Genomic DNA, 17589 nt, shown 5'->3' on the forward strand with positions numbered 1-17589 from the left:
ATGTTTCCCCCATTGAAAATCATTGAAGCCGACTCAATGATTTTCAATGGCTTTCCAATGTCTGTTTTCGCTCATTTAAAAGTGTCTTAAAATGTTTGAAACCTGTTTCAAATGCTTGGAATCGTTAGTCCACCTTGTGAAACCTATGCAAACTTAATTTGGCTTTGTTCTGAGTCTTCATTAATTTTTGGTGAATTCCCCCCCCCCATTGAAAAGCATTGAACAGACAGTTCTATGCTTTTCAATGAGGGAAAAAAATTCACCAAAAATTAACGAAGACTCAGAACAAAGCCAAATTAAGTTTGCTTAGGTTTCACAAGGTGGAATAACGATTCCAAGCATTTAAAACAGGTTTCAAACATTTAAGACACTTTTAAATGAGCAAAAACGGACATCGTTAAGTGAAAATCCCCCATAGAGAACATCGTTAAACAATGCGGAAAATTCCTCAAAGAAACCCATTGCAAAGCGAGGGATCACTGTATTTTGGTTCTCAAACTCTATAAATCGGGTCAGACTTGGTGAAAGGGTGGAGTGGTGTTACCTTAGGAGAAACAAGGACTCATTTTGCCTAATTTAGGAGCACACTAATCCTGAATCCTCTCTGTCCCGTGCAAACCATTCCCTTAGGAGAAGGGGCTTTGCTCACAGCCCTAACTGGGCATATTTCTAAAATGGAGCAAGTCCCTAGTGAGATAAAGGCTCCTTTCCCTAATTGATCTGTTTTAGATCTCTGGATATGCAACTGTACCCTGTCTTTGCCCAATGTGACATCTGCAAGCTGTAACGCCATTCGACCATGTCCTGCCTGCCTGCTACCACAACTTCACCAATACAAAAAGCTCCAAAAATGTCAAAAGTGTTGCTGCCTGAAAAAGGGAAGCCTCATACCTGTCACTAGAAAGGCTGCCCCATTATTCAGTAAACCTAATCAGTGTGTCTGGAGAAAAAGGGGACCTGTCATTGAGTGTTCTAATTCTTTCTTTATTCTATCCTTCGATCATCTTATGTATTCTGAAGTCCCCTGTGGAATCAGCTACTCCAAGGGCCTTAGCCTGAAAAGCCAAGGTTGACACTTTGCCCTGAATAGAGCTAGGTGCTATGCCCTTTCGAAAAAGAAAAACACCAAATTGCTGTAAGTGATCTACTGGTATGGGCCACACCTGATCCAACTGTTCTTGAACTCTAAGTTGTCTAAACTCTTCACAAACTGCAAAGTAGCCCCAATGCATACTTGGGGCAAGAGCCAGCCCTATGGCTCAGAGTGCTTCCCACCTCCAATCTGCAATCTCCAATATTATATCAAATTGTAAGGTGTGTAATACCAGCTCCCTCTCAAGACTCATGACCCGTTCAGATCTGGATGATATGTTATTAATGACATGCACTACTGCCATATTATCGCACCAGAATCTGACTACTGAATTGACCCATTCCTCGGCCCATTACCAAGTGGCTCCTAGAATGGGAAAAAAACTCCAGGAATGTCAAGTCCTTGGTCAAGTCCTTCTGCCACTCCTCCAGCCAAGTCCCTGCATACCAGCAACCCTGGAAACAGATGCCAAAACCTAATGACCCTGCCGCATTTGTCTGAACTTGGAATTCATTCTTGAGATGTACTTCCGCTTTCCAGAATGAAACTCCATTAAAATTGTCCAAAACTGGTTGCAATGTTTTCAGATCTTGTCTCATGCCTGTTGTGATCCTAGTTCTATGGGAGTGTTTGCAAAGACCCTTCATGGCAGAACAGAGTCTGTGCAAAAAGGCCCTACCTGGGGACACTAGCCCACAAGCAAAATTCAAATGGCCCACTGCTTCCTGTAACTCTCTTAGGGTGGCCTTCTGCCTCACTAGATGCCCCAATCTGGCCCTCAAGTCGACCAACTTTTTTTTCAGCTTGCAGTATTGGTGATAGGTGTCCAGCTCAATACTCAAAAATGTGAGGTTAGGCATTGGCCCCTCCAATTTCTCTGCTGCCAAAAGAAGCCCAATCTCCTGAGCCAATTCCTTGAAAGTCTCCATCAAATGCCTACAATTCTCAAAATCCTTTGCATTACAAAAAAACAAAACAAAAAAAACCAAAATCATCTAAATAATGGGTTGTACTATGCAGCCCCACCCTATGTCTCAGTTCCCATTCTAAAATGGAGTTAATGTGCTCAAATGCTGCACAGGATACTGAGCAACCCTTGGGTAATGCTCTATCCATGTAAAAGCACCCTCAAAGGAAAAGCCTAAAAACTCAAAATTCCCTGGGTGAACTGGCAGCAGACGAAAAGCTGATTTTACATCAGCCTTGGCCATCTCTGCCCCTAGGCCACATACCCTAATCATGCGTACTGCCTCGTCAAATGACATATAACACACAGTGCAAAGCTCCTGTGGTATGCTGTCATTAACAGAGTCACATTCTCGGTAAGAGAGGTGAAGTATGAGCCTGAATTCACCTGGAGCCGTTTTAGGTACAATCCCCAAAGGAGACACCCGGAGATGCAGGACCAGTGGCAGAATGAACGGTAATGGCCTGTTCCCACTGCCAGAATAAACTGGCAGAGGGATCAGGTTTTTATATTATTATTATTCAGGCTAAAATCATGTGAATTTTATTCTTAATCAAAAACTTCTGTGCTGATGTGTGTGTCCTCACCACTTCCACTTGCTGCCTCTGGCTCCCTGCTGCCACCACTACCACCAGTACCATCTCCACCATCTTTAAGTGTGTCTGCTTGGTGGGGATGGGGTGACAGGGGGGAGAATGGAAATGGAAAGGCAGGAGGATAAGAGGGAAGGGGTGAGGGATGAGGGTGGGGAGGGTGCAGATGCAGGTGACTATGATGTGGACAGGTGGGCAAGCAATTAGGACAGTGATGGGACAATAGAGCAAGTGGGCGGGTGGGTGAGTGATCAAGGGGAGGTGACCAGGAAGGCAAAGGGCTGATAGGGCAAGCAAGCAGGGGGGGGGGTGGAAGAGCAATTGGGGGGACAGGCAAGTAAACAAGTTGCTTTTTAAAATTCTTTCTACCTACTAAAGCAATGTGTAGCAGGATTTTTTTAAAGAAAGCAAATGGGATATTCACATATGTGGATTGATTCCAAGAAATCGATTCCACATCCACTCCAAAATAAATGGACCTCTGGCAAAGGAGCGGAAAATCATACTCTGGCAAATGAGCAGAAAAACAGTACTTTGTGTGTGCATGTACCTCATGTATACACTAAAATTTAAATTGTGTAGGTATTTTAGCAGAATCCAGTACAACAGCGGGTTTTATTGTCAGTGAAATCAAGCCCTAAGACTTAGAATAATGGGCACAATCTGAAATTACACAAGCTGTGTCTGATAGTTGGCTCCTAGCCAATGAGAGTAAAACCTATATTCTCGTAGTCCATGCTTTTGAGGGCCATACTATGGTTAATGTGGAAGATCCATTGCCAAATATTCCACCGTGATCCATTTTTGTTCTCCTTGAGGCTGTGTTGTTGATAGTGAGGGTTGGGTTTAATATCCCAGAAGCTACTGGAAATTCTGTAAGCATCATTAGGAATCTGCGTAACCAAATATTGCCAGTCAATTCTCTACAATTGTACTGAGGTGAAATTATTTGGAATTCTGAGGAAAGGGGGAGAAATAAAGAAGGTTGCTCTGCCCACAAACTGAAAAATGTCAGAAATTGTTTTGAACAAGGAGTATCAAAATATGCTACAGGCTGTCGGCCTCCTGGCTCAGAAAATTATAAATGGTTGTAAGAGGGATAACCGCAGAAGCCTGTGCTGCAGGGTCAGAAGACCAAGCAGTCGTAAGATTGAATCCACGCGACGGAATGAGCACCCGTCGCCTGTCCCAGCTCCTGCCAACCTAGCGGTTCGAAAGCATGCAAATGCGAGTAGATAAATAGGTACCATCTCGGTGGGAAGGTAAACAGCGTTCCGTGTCTAAATCACACTGGCCATGTGACCACGGAAAGATTGTCTTCAGACAAAAAGCTGGCTCTGTGGCTTGAAGAGCGGGATGAGCGCCGCCCCCTAAAGTCGGACACGACTGGACAAAAATTGTCAAGGGGAACCTTTACCTTTTACCTAAGAGGGAAATGCTTTCCAGGTCATCAGAGGAATTCCTGGATGGCACTGACTCAATATTTGGACCTTCCTGCTTAAACAAAGCATATAATGAATTTTTAGTGAGCCTAGTGAATTGTCTCAAATGTGGTTCACATACCCCTGGTGTTACTGAATTAAGTCTAAAATCAAATGTTGAGGCAAACTGCAGAGTCCATGATCAAGAAAGCTGAAGGAAAACCAAGATATTTGATTATATTGCAAGGGGAGCACCCTGAACATCCATGCTTAGTAGGTTTCCATCAATATATCCTAACTTGCCACTATAGTATGTCAGTTCTTTAGAAAAAAACAAAAAAGAAAAAGCGAGGGTGTTTTTGCTAGCTCTGATTTCGTTTCCCAATAATATGATTGAGAAGAATGTCATTATTAACATAAAATGGGAATGAAGCTCTTGAGATGAGAGGGGCAATCAGTAACAAAGAGCAGTAATAAGATAACAATCATGTTATCATCAGATGATGACTCCTTGATTGTGATAGATTAAACAATTGCAACATTATATTACTTGTCTCCACTTTCCTCCTGCAGAAATAGCACAGCGGCAATCATGTCAATTTCTCCCCATATAAATTTAGCTTCTGCTGATAGAATAGCATTTATATAATGTTGTTATACCAGCATCTTAATGCAGGTGCTCCATTCTTATTAACATACTTAATGGCCACAAAAGGAAAATAGTGCTGGATCAATTAAGAAAGGAGGTTAGCCCACTCACATCTTGTACACATATGTGGCCCACCACTAATGAAATGAAGGTCTCCTGGGCTCTTGTTCTGGAGATCAGATATGCCAGACAGTTAATCAATTGAGATAGATACCAATTGGAGCTTCCTCTCAGCTGATTTTCACTGCATCACCCTGAGAAAAGACAGAGAAAAGGGGAAAACATCCAGGTGGAGGAAGTGTGAAAGAACCAATCATCTGTACAATATAGATTATTTATTATTACTTATAGTTTGCTAAATTCAACAAATACGGCGAAAAGGATGGAAGGAAGGAAGATTTTTTTTTTCTCATTTTGAAGCTTACTGCTGTGACAGGATCACAGAGCAGGAAGAGTTTGGATCATGTACTACTGACTCATCTAAACAAGCAAGAAAATAAAACAAAGTCTGTTTCATGTGCCTTCAGTAGAACTGTTGAGTCAGGCTGTATGGCTCCACATAAGTAAGGCATTGAGGGCAGATGGAACTTATTGTTCTCATTCAAACATATTACCTTCATCTTCCTCTACAGACTAAGCTCTGTTTTTCACATGTACCATGTAGACATTAACGCCTGCTTGTTTGTACATTGCCTGTTGCCCATAATGACTGTTCACTGTTCACCAATCTCTGTACAGTCCAAATCTCAGAAGTTTTCCTCAGTCTGAGCTTTTATCTAGTGTGAGGAGGTATCTAGACTTCTGGTTGTCTTTTCCTGACTTGCTGTTGAGCCCCCTCAACTTATTTTCAAAAATACCTGTGAACAAGATACAGAGTAATGCTGTACATGTGTGGAGCCAACATGCAACGTGTGGAGCATACTAATCCTGCCACTGCTGACTTCACCTTCAGTACATAAATGCAATATTCTGAAGAATGAAAGGCTGATCTATGTAATCTTCAAATTGCTTCAGAAGAGAAGAAGAGGTCCCAGTTTCTTGAAGAAGCTGCAAAATCCAGCAAATGGATGTTGGCCGAAATCTTCAAGGTTACTGACTAGGAACGTTCCAGGCCCCAAAAGAACACATGAGTCTAGGAAAGAGACTTCCCTTGTTATCTCGCAGATAGTGAGAAGCAAATGTTATTTATTCATTTTCTTTAAAAGCAAACAACTATTTATGGACTTCTCTTTTCTTGTTCCTGCAATAAATTCTTTAAGATGGAAATTGGAATTCATTTGCTTATCTTGCCTAGTCTGAAGGGTGACTTCAGTGCTCTGCTGGCTCCTCTAACTCAGTGGTTCTTAACCTTTGTTACCCGGATGTTTTTGAACTGCAACTCCCAGAAACCCCAGCCAGCACAGTTGGTGGTGAAGGCTTCTGGGAGTTGCAGCCCAAAACTCCTGAGTAACCCAAGGTTAAGAACCAGTGCTCTAACTGAACTTTAAAGTAGCTAAAGGGAGTTCTGGAAATGGAGCCTGTTCCTCCCTATGTGTGCAAACCTGGATTCCTACATACTAAGACATAGGAGCCATAAAAGCAGGAGTGATGGTTGCATATCTCAAAGAAACAGCCAGAAGTTGTTTTTCAGCTTGCTCTGTTTTGCAGAGTTGTAAGTGCAGTCACATCATCAAATTATGAAAGCTACCCTGCATGACTTGGACCAACTCTTCAGATTTTCTGTCACAGTCATGGTTATTGGCTTCTGCTTGTTTTTCACTACTTTGAGTCTTTTTGTGTCCTTTCTTTTAAAAAAATTGTCCTGGAAGGCAACCTTCTGGCCCTCATGGATCACCTGCCAACTCTTCCCTACCAACTCCTAGAATTCAGGCTTGAGTCTGGTCCGTGTAGAAGCCTTGACAGAGAAATGGAAGGACAACCAAGTCAGAAGGATGAAACAAATGCTGACATTGTGAAACTCTTCATGGTACATGAAGACAAACTGGAGCAGGATGAGGAAATGGGTGTTCAAAAAGGGCACAGAAAATATTCCTTAGATTTGCTGAAGTTGAAATAAAGCATCTCCATGACATACTTAAAGGAAACAGAGTACATAAAGGAGACATAAAACTCTCACAGCCCTTAACTGCTTACCTGTTCACCATTCACAGATTTCTACATACACAATGATGTTAGTGGAGTCAGCAATGCTGCAGGAGAGCAAATCAACATTCTATTTTGTTGTTTAGTCGTTGTGTCCGACTCTATGTGACCCCATGGACCAGAGCATGCCAGGCCCTCCTGTCTTCCACTTCAACATTCTATAGGGCAATTCAAAAATAGGACTCCAAACAAAAACTTAAGAGCCTTGAAACGTATAGCCTCATCACCAAATTTGGCACACAAGTAGCAGACAGTATCCTCTTGCTCTTGCCAAAATTTGGCCAAGTTTGGGCAAAAAAAATCAAGTTATGATTTTTTCAAAGTAAAACAAGTGACATTTATAAATCAAACTTCATTATTGTGAAATATTATGATTAGTCCCAGCTGCTTTTTTTTTTTCATTTGGAAGGAATCCAGACTGGGAGGGGGAAGATAAAATACTGAAGCTAGAAAAGGGCTTTCAATCATGAAAAAACAGTGACAGTTTTAATTGTGGAATAGGCCTGTCCCTTGGTTGTTTCACCAAGCAAAGGCACAAGCTACGTGTCGTTCAGCTGCCACCAGTTGATTACATCAACTTTATTCATTAGTAATGACAGAGGTCCAGGCAACGTATCATTTAAGAACCAGGTAGAAAGGATGGGACACAGACTTACCCGTCCCATGTTGAAGCCAGAGCGGTGACTGGGATTCCACCGAAGGTGTCGGGAGAAAGATGATGGAGGCCACCACATGGTGAGTGGCAAAGAGGGGTCTGGGAAAGCCAGCTCCAGGGCCAGCAGCACAACCCCCTTCCAGGATTGGCTGGGCAGGGCAATGGGCGTGGAGCTGCCTGCTGGTGGACCTGAAGGACAGGTTTTTCAGTCTGGTCTGCTGGCATGTTTTAAAGGTAGGCAAACTGAGGCACGGAGCCTAAGTTGGTTGAAATTCAAGTTCCTGACAGTGCCCACAATCAGCTCCAGCAACAACTCTACCGACGGCAGCAGCAACAACAAATCAAAAAACAAAGGAAAAAAGAAACAAAAGGATGGCGGCATGAGAAACAGTGCCTAACGCCTCAACACAATTTGGCTGATGGCAGAAAAAAGGGGGGAATTGCCCACACAAGCAGCACCGGGACGAAAAGAGCAGTCAGCAGTTGCAGCTGCAGCAGCAGTGTGCCCAGCACTGGAAACAGCAGAGGAGGAAGGAAGACGGTGGTATGGAAAAGAGGCTTTGATGCTGCAGCAGCAGCAGCACACAGTCACCTTACATGGACACACATGCACAAAGGTGCTGCAGGGTAGAGATAGGCAAAGAGCAGCCTGCCCTACACCTCAAAAAAAAAAGAGCTAAAATCAATTGCAGGGGGAAGGAGAGAGACTTCATCTAGGAAAGCACAACCCCTCCTCCCCACCCCCACCCCACATACGGCCCTAGGACCACACCATGCCACCCAAGAAGCGAACAGGGGACACCCAGCCACCTCCTGACCAGCCATCAGGCCCATATAACACGCACACTCAGGCAGGCTGCCCAAGGCGCCCATGGGCTCCCATGCGCAAGGAGGCTGCCACTGCCATGCAGCACCCACAAAACAAGGGGGCCTCAAGTAGGCCACACAAGACACCATCAGGACCGCAGGCTCAGCAGTGCCCCCGGCAGAGGCAAGGTATTATCAAAAATATTTTGCAGGTCCTGGCAGAAATAACACAGCAGCTGGGGAGCATTGCAGAGGACCAGGCCAGTAGAGATGAGAGCTTTGAACCAGGACCATCCAGCCTTCGCTAAGAGGAGCAAGCACCGCGTCAGGCCCCCAGCAGCCCAGCCCTGAAAAGAGAAACAAGTGGCCACAAAATAAAGAAGAGACGTGGGTCAAAAAGGAGGGAACGGCACGCCACCCAAGACTCTTCAGAGTCATCATCAGGTGAGTCCTCCTTTGATGAGGAGATGCATGCGGGAGGTCAGTACTGGAAAGAGGCAGCCCACATCCAAGGAATCCCTGGTTGGGCTGCACGTAAGTGATTGCCAACATGCAACATGGTGCAGGAGGCACGGGGGGGTACTGCTTACTCTGGGGACCCCACCCCGTCTTCATGGACAACGAGGACCCTCCTGGGATACATCTACCCAGAAAAGTTAGGAGAGATATACTAGAAGGCCATTATGTTGATGTTTTTTTTCCTTCCTCAAGCCAGAAGGGGAGGAGGGTCATACAAGGAACAGGGATAGAAACAAAAAAAAGATTGAGGAGGGATGGGGTGGAGCGCACATTTGACAGCTGGATATTCAGAGTTTGTGGTAATAGTCCAAATGGTTTACCCAGAGAGAGGGTGGCATCTAAACGATCACTACAAAAAAGGAAGCTGACTGGGGATGAGGTTGCTATAGCAAACAATATTGCCGTTAGGAAGAGAGCATCCCAGACTGCTACTGCCAGATGGGGCCTCATCAACCAGGCACTATGGCTAGTGGAGGTGGGCCCGCATATGAAAGGGAAGGCAGATGGAACCAGGTCCTCGCACTGGGGGCAAAAAGACAATGTAAAATGTATGTGTTGGGATTACAATGCTGGGAAGTGTGTGCAGAAATGCTGTAAATTTGATCATGATTGTGATCAGTGCTTCAGCCCACACCTGAGGGTGGCATGCACCAGACAAAAAAGTGGGCAGGCCTCCTTTTGAGGCACAAGGCCCCCCTCCAAACCCAACATCCAAAAGGACAGTGAAAGTGGAGGAACAGGGACAGCCATGCTTAGAAATGCCTGCAAATGACCTCCTCACCCTAGCCTCAACCCCCATCAGGCTCCCCATTTTAAGCACTTTTCTTATGGCATACCCAAACTGTAAGGCTGCCTTTTCATAGTGCTAAGGTTTCACCAGGGGATTCCAGATCCCATACAAGGGTCCAAGAATAGCTATGGATGCGACCAATTTAAAATCTGCAAGGGATCTTCCCCAAGTTGTGGAACAAAAAATTAAGAAAGTGGTCCATGCGGGCAGGCTGGCGAGCCCATTCCCCCAGCCTCCATTCCTGAATCTAAGAGTATCCCCACTAGGAGTGGTATCCAAAAAGACACCAGGGAAATACCACTTAATACATCATCTATCCCAGTGGTTCTTAACGTGGGCGATAATGCCCCCCAGGGGGCGATTTCATTTTTCAGGGGGGCGGTAGAACGAAAAGGGGTGGTGTGGGGGCGCTGGAGCAGAAGGGGGGTGGTAGGGGGGCACTGGAGCAAGCCAAACCTGTGAAGATGGCTGCAGCCTTTTTACAATGTGCATGAATATATATTTTCCTCCAATCTTAATTTAGTTTCAGAGTTTTCGTTTTGAAATTTTTAGTTCCTGCATTGCAGTTTGTTTTTATGCCCTTTTTATATTTCTTTTTGTGTCTTAAAATTCGCTTGCAACTAAATCATTAAATGTTACTTTTGGGGGGCATTTCATTTTCTTGGAATTCAATTTTGTTTTCTGGGGTCATTGGATTTAAGTGTCTTTAAATAAATAAATAAATAAATAAATAAATAAATAAATAAATAAATAAATAAATAAATAAATAAATAAATAAATAAATAAATAAATAAAATAGATAAATAAAATAGATAAATTAAATAAAATAAATAAATAAATAAGATATCACCGCGGGGAGGTGGGCGATGATAACTTCCTCAATGGCTCAAGGGGGCGTTGCTTTCAAAAAGGTTAAGAACCACTGATCTATCCTATCCCCCTGGACCCTCGGTGTATGATTTTATCCCCCAACATTGCTGTACAGTGTGCTACGTGTCATTTGATCATGCAGTATCATTGGTATGGGCCCACAGCCCAGGTGCCCTCCTTGCAAAACCCGACATACAATTGGCATTTAGACTGCTTCTGCTGCACCCAGGTGATTTCAATCTGCTAGGATTAAAATTTGGGAATCACTGGTACTGTGATAAGGCCATGCCTATGGGTTGCCCTGTATCATGTGCAGCATTCGAAACCTTCAGCACTTTCGTTGAATGGGCAGTGCAATACGTCTCAGGGTCCAATATAGTAACACATTATTTAGATGACTTCCTTTTCATAGGGAGGGTGGGAACAGATGACTGTGCTAACATTTTGAGGCTCTTCCAGAGATTGGCAGCTCATCTGGGGATCCCACTGGCAGAAGAAAAGACCGAAGGACCAGCAATGGCATTGATTTACTTGGGCATAGAACTAGATACTGTTGCAGGCTCATCACGTCTCTCGAGGGATAAGATACAGGGACTCACAGATACCATGGAGACCCTACTCTCTTTCAAAAAAAGTACTCTGCGGGAGGTGCAGGCACTGCTGGGGCACCTTAATTTTGCCTGCAGGGTAGTAACCCCCGGACATGCCTTTTGTGCCAGTCTGGCAAGAGCAACAGTCAGGGTTACAAGGCCTCACCAGCACATTAGAATTACAGAAGGGATGAAGGAGGATCTAAGGATATGGTTAACCTTTTTGCAAACATTAATGGAGTAGTGTTATGGCAAACACCAGAGGAGGTGGGAACCACCCTGCAAGTGCAATCAGATGCAGCAGGAAGCCTAGGCTTCGGTATCTATTTTAACATAAGATGGTGCACCCAAAGATGGCCAGCAGAGTGGAGGGAGACAGAGATCTTGCGCAATCTCACTTTCCTAGAACCGTTTCTTATAGTGGTTGCAGTGACCATTTGGTGGCATGAGTTCCAAAATAGCTGGGTAAGATTTTGGTGCGATAACCAGGCAGTGGTGGTGATCATCAGCCTCCAGTCATCAAAATCTGACAGGGTCATGCAGCTCGTCAAGAGATTGGAGCTTCTATGTCTCTCTGCTAATGTCGGTTTCACAGCCAGTTATGTTCCTGGGCTCAATAACAAAATCACAGATGCCTTATCTCATTTCCAGCAGAACAGGTTCCGCCAGCTGGCTCCTGGGGCAAACAACAATCCAGACCCATTCCTGGAGGAGATGTGGACCCTTGGAAACAGGGCATGATAAATGTCATCTTTAATTCCATTCCTCTGGCTACATTGAGAGCTTACAGCTCAGCCATGGATTCGTTTTGGGTCTTTTTGACGCAAGCCGGGCACTCCCCCTTCCCCCTGCTTCACAACCTGACATTTTAAAGTACGTCTCCTTCCTTCACTCCAAGGAAAAGAGAACCAGAACACTGCATATTCACGTGGCTGCAATTTCCTTTTTCAGCCAGGTGCAGGGCTTCAGGGATCCATGCAAGATGTTTCTAATCAGAAGAGCTTTGAGGGCCTGGGATAAGGCACAACCCAGAAAACCAGACTATAGGAGACTGTAGCATTTGCCCCTTGTGCCCCCTTGCTTGACCATCAAGACTCAGAGCACTCAAAGGCAAACAATCCCCTCTTTTACACTGCTGCCACCAGGTGATCACTAAATCACCATTATTTCAGGAAGATGAAGATTCAGTTCAACACTTCAAAGTCTTTTAAATATAACTGTTGTTTATTGACTACAGAATTTAATGATTCATGAATATCTTCTATAGGTAAATTTATTATTAACAACAATCTTCTATTTGATAATACACTCCTAACTCTAATCACCTCTCAGATTTCCCCCAAACTCCACACTCTATCTCCTTCTCCACTCTCTCACTCTGCTCAAATGCTCTCCGACTGACTCTCACTCTCAGGCTCCGCCTCTTATCACATCTCTCTCGGCTCCGCCTCTCAGCAACATGAATATGCATGAACAATCTGTAAGCAATCCCCCATCTCCAAGGAGATTAAGGGGAAGCTGGAGAAGGAGAGATTTCAGAAAATTAGTCAGTCCTTATGAGCTAAGACGAGCCCTGGATCTCAGCCAGGCCCTGCACTAATTTTCCTTCCTCAAGTCCATCCCCTTGGTTAAGAAAAAGCAACAAACACAGACAGTCCATGAGTTTACACTCAGGCTAATCTGGGCTCCATATGTCATAGCAAATACACATGGCCAATTAGATAGGTTAGTCTGTTCAAGAAACCAATGCATGCAATTCCAAAACATTACTGCTTTATTAAGAAATATGGTTCAGAAAAGAATTCAGATTATAGTAAATCATTTCAGTTAGAAACATTTTCATATCAAGGCTGACAGATCACCCCCACTACTCCAGCTATAAAAATAAAACAAGAAACACATTCTAAACTAGAATAATGCCTAAGCGTAGTCATTCTTACGTTCCTATGATTCCATAGTCCATGATCCACCAGGAAAGGTTAGATTCCAGTTGTAATCCAAAAGTTATAATCCATTTTGGGAAAAAGCATGTGTCTGTCCTTTCTCAGTCAGACTCCAAATTCTCCTCAACCCCTACCAACTTCCTTCTTCTCTTTCCCAGGATGCCTCATAAGGTACACTCCCTCCTGGGTCTTGTTGTCCCGCCTAACTTTCTCATGGGAGTTTGAGTCGTTATCATGTTTTGTGGCAGAATTATTATGACTACCAGGAATGCAACACTCTGGCTCTTCTTAGCAACTAGATAACCAGAGAACAAAGCTTCTCTGAAACAGCATGTAAAATTTTCCTACCACAGACATAGACATTAAATCAAGATGGATGCTATTGGCACAATCTTAGGACTACATATCCCATTCTAATACACATAAAAACACAAATCATCACATGCCACCCCTGATAATCGTTAAAATTCAGAGCAGTTAATCTGATCTAATTTTAAGAAATCAAGCAAAAGTAACTAAAAAGTAATTCAAAGTAATTAACTGGTTATATCTCAAAATTCAACTACAAATTAACTATAACAATACTGAAACATAGCACACTGTTGAATTCATTGTTTCAACGTTCAGGTTCATAAGAATTTTCACAGTACATTCTAGAAAGACCGTCTGCCACAACATTCAATTTTCCAGGAATGTGTTGAACTTCAAAATCAAAATCTTGCAATGCTAGACTCCATCTCAACAATTTTTGGTTGTGAGATTTCATCTTCTACAACCAAACTAACGCTCTGTGATCTGTTTGGAGGGTAAACTTATGCCCCCATAAGTAAGGTCTAAGTAAATTTAATGACCAAAATATAGAAAGAGCCTCTTTTTCAGGTACTGCATAACTTCTCTCTCTTTCTAAGAGTTTTGTGGCAGAATTATTATGACTACCAGGAATGCAACACTCTGGCTCTTCTTAGCAACTAGGTAACCAGAGAACGAAGCTTCTCTGAAACAGCATGTAAAATTTTCCTATCACAGACACAGACATTAAATCAAGATGGATGCCATTGGGACAATCTTAGGACTACATATCCCATTCTAATACACATAAAAACACAAATCATCACACAATCAACATAACAGCTCTACATCTCCTTTTTACCAACTGCAGGTGATGCTGCCCTGTCCCTTCAGCGCTGCCTGGAGGCTGTACTGAAATGGATGCAGGAGAACGGGCTGAGGCTGAACCCGGATAAGACGGAAGTTCTGAGGGTGGGTGCCCCCACGGTAGGTGGCTTGGGTGACTTTCTCACATTTGGGGGGGTCACCTTGGCCGCGAAGAGTGGGGTTCGTAGCTTGGGCATACACTTGGACCTGACGCTCACCATGGAATCCCAGGTGGCGTCGGTAGTCCGCACTGCCTTCTTCCATCTCTGGCAGATTGCCCGGCTGCAACCCTACCTTGACTCGGGGGTGCTCACCACCTTGGTGCATGCGCTCGTAATCTCAAGATTAGACCACTGTAACGCGCTCTACGTGGGGCTGCCTTTGAGGCTGATGCGGAAACTTCAGGTGGTGCAGAATGCTGCAGCCAGACTCCTTACTGGAGTGAGAAAACACCATCATATTTCTCCTACGCTGGCCACATTGCATTGGCTGCCCATCTGTTTCCACGTCAACTTCAAAGTTCTAATGCTTACTTATAAGGCCCTAAACGGTTTAGGACCTCGATACTTGGCGGAACGCCTACTTCCACCAAGGTCTACCCAGATCACCCACGTGAGTCAGGAGGTGAGGCTGAGGAGCCTGACGCTGAGAGAGGCCCGGAAGGAGAAGACACGAAACCGGGCCTTCTCGGCGGTGGCTCCTCGGCTTTGGAACAATCTCCCTCCAGGAATTCGCACGGCCCCTACATTGGGCATCTTCAAAACCCAATTTAAAACATGGTTATTTATTCAGGCCTTCCCTCCAGCCAATTCTTGATTTTCTTCTTCTTATTTTCCTATTTTTTTAGTTTATTCTAGTTGTTTTGTATTAGCCATGTATCTGTTGTATTTTATTGTTTAATTTTATATTGGAAGCCTCCTAGAGTGGTCCATTGGTCCAGATAGGCGGGGTATAAATCAAATAAATAAATAAAATAAATAAATAAACAAACATGAACCATTGACATAAAGGGGAACACTACAGAGACCAGTTACTTTCAATATCCTCTTGGCTATGTTATAACAACTATGGGAGGTTTGCTGGTCAAAATATGAGAGCTTTATTTAGGGCAGCATATACACTGGCAGTTTTTGGAGCTTTCTGGGTTGGTGAACTGGTTCCCAGCTCTCAAAGTGCACAAAATTACAGAGCAATCCAGAGGCATGTTGCAGCAATACAGAGCAAATCCCTGTGTTTATTTCTTGAGGGATGTGGACCCTACTAAGCCCCCAGCAGGGGGAAGGCCCCTGCCTGGTAAGAGTTGTGGAGCATTTTCTACAACACCACCCAGCTGTCGAGGGGCCACTTTTCATTCATGAGGACAGCAGCCCCCTCACCTGCTATCGATTTGCAGGGGTCATGCGCAAGGCCTTGAAAAACGCAGGCCTCCCGGCCAAGGAATTTGGATCACACTCTTTCAGAATAGGGGATGCGACACAAGCAGCCTCCATGGGTTTACCCACTGAGCAGATCCAGAGGATAGGGAGATGGAAGTCGGATGCCTACAAAACATATATTTTCATACCCCAGTCTACACACTAACATTAAGACCTTCTACTCTTCCCACAGGTTTCTGCAGGATCATCTGGTTGGTGGGACACAGCATCAACTATTGGGCAGGGCGGTATGCAGCCACCTCCCACTGGGGACATCAGTTGGGTTTCCATGAGACCCTGCAAGTTAAGTGGCTTGGGCAGACGGGCATGCTCTGGGACATCCTCATCCCTGCATTATGGCAACGGATCAAAGCAAGCGGCCCACCAGATGTGCTGCTGCTCCAGCTGTGGGAGAATGACCTCACAACATGGAAGAGTTTTAACCTTCTTCTCTCTATAAAAGTGAGTCTACAGTTTATCCACGATTGCTTCCCAAATATTCACATTGTGTGGTCAGATTTACTGGAAAGGCAGATCTGGCATAGAGCACGCAATCCCAGGCGGTTGGATACTGCCCGACAAGAAATGACCAGGGTGGTTGGTCTTTTGGTAACAACTTGGGGAGGGACATGGATCAGACATTCGACCATTTCACTTAAGGTACAAGCCTTGTACAGACTGGATGGAGTGCATTTTTCAGACATGGGGTATGAGAGGTGGCTGAGGGATGTGTCAGGGGCCATCAGAAATTGGTTGCAGCTGCAGTTGTCTGGTGGGAGCTGATTGGGGAATCAGCTCTGGTAGCATTTTCAGGCATTGCGAAGGATCCATCCATGGGTTGGACAGCAGGTGGTGACTTGCAGGTCTGGTTGGGAGAGAAATCTCCACACAGTTACCTGGGGCGGGCTGGGATCTGCCCCAGCTCAGGGAGGGGGAGATTTGCCCCTGCCCCAGGAGGCAGGGGAGCCAGGGAGTGGCTTACGCCTGCATGGCCTCCTGAGGAAACTGCCATCTCAGAGGTCTCTTGAAGAGACAGTGGTCTGCATCAGGTGGGCATGCGGGGCCCCCAATGAGGTGGATTCAACACAATGCCTGGCCAGGACAACTGCTGCTGTGATCAATGAAAGTTGTGGCCTTTTTCTTCCAATTAATTTGTGTGTGTTGTGTATCTGTTAATTCAGGCCCAGTCAGCTCAGCAGTAGGCCATCAATTGTTTATTGTTACTGGTGATAACTGTCCAGTCAAAGTAATTAAATTTCAACTAAACAACCTTCTTTCTTCACTCTCAACCGCCCACTCCACTCTCCCCCCTTTTCTTCACCCCACTTAACTCCGCCCCTCACAAACTCCTATTGGTGCATGCAAATCTCAACATAAATATTAATTAGCAAGGTGAACACTATATTTGGTCTCTATATCTAATTCTTCACCCACCACCACCCAATTCTCCCATCAATACTGCCTTTTCTGTTCTGTTCTGTATTTCCATTATATGTGGATGGTAAGATAGGCTCAATTTACTCATTTTTTGTCTGGTGAGATTTCAGATTTGACTTGATTGAGCACCCACTTTTCTGCATTTCTGGCTGTCTGTAGTATTTGTAAGGGTTTCTTCCAACACTACATTTCAGATTAATTGATTTTTGTCCCTTTCTTTTTACCTTGGTCTCCAGAAGCAATCTTTGCTAACTCTCAGCCCTCCCTTTATCTATTTTCAAAAGGTAAGGGGACATATTCTGAAAAACATTCACATACGTGTGTGTGCACGCACGTGTGCACACATATGTGTGTATGATATCACATTTTGGTCTGATTCAACATTTCTTGCTCAGATTGCTGACCCCAAGTAAAGAGTTTGAAAATTTGAACATAGCTTTCTAATCTGCATTCTGTGGAGCAGTCATGGCAACATTAGTTTACCTGAGAGGTTAAAGGGTGTGTATATTTCTTCATTGTTAAGTGTTGCACTTACTCACACCT

The 17589-nt window shown here is 44.4% G+C and overlaps 1 long non-coding RNA gene across 2 annotated transcripts in view; it reads right to left on the reverse strand.

Annotated features, from left to right (window-relative positions):
* Positions 1-13265, reverse strand: part of LOC140705465 (uncharacterized) — a 100661-nt gene extending 87396 nt beyond the window's left edge. For both annotated transcript variants that reach the window (XR_013543772.1, XR_013543771.1), the window contains exon 1: positions 13037-13265. This is a non-coding gene — a long non-coding RNA (uncharacterized LOC140705465). The remainder of the gene's footprint in view (positions 1-13036) is intronic.
* Between the last annotated feature and the right edge of the window lie 4324 nt (positions 13266-17589).

The sequence above is a fragment of the Pogona vitticeps genome, chromosome 3 (genome assembly GCF_051106095.1).
Source record: "Pogona vitticeps strain Pit_001003342236 chromosome 3, PviZW2.1, whole genome shotgun sequence".
NCBI classification, from domain to species: domain Eukaryota; kingdom Metazoa; phylum Chordata; class Lepidosauria; order Squamata; family Agamidae; genus Pogona; species Pogona vitticeps.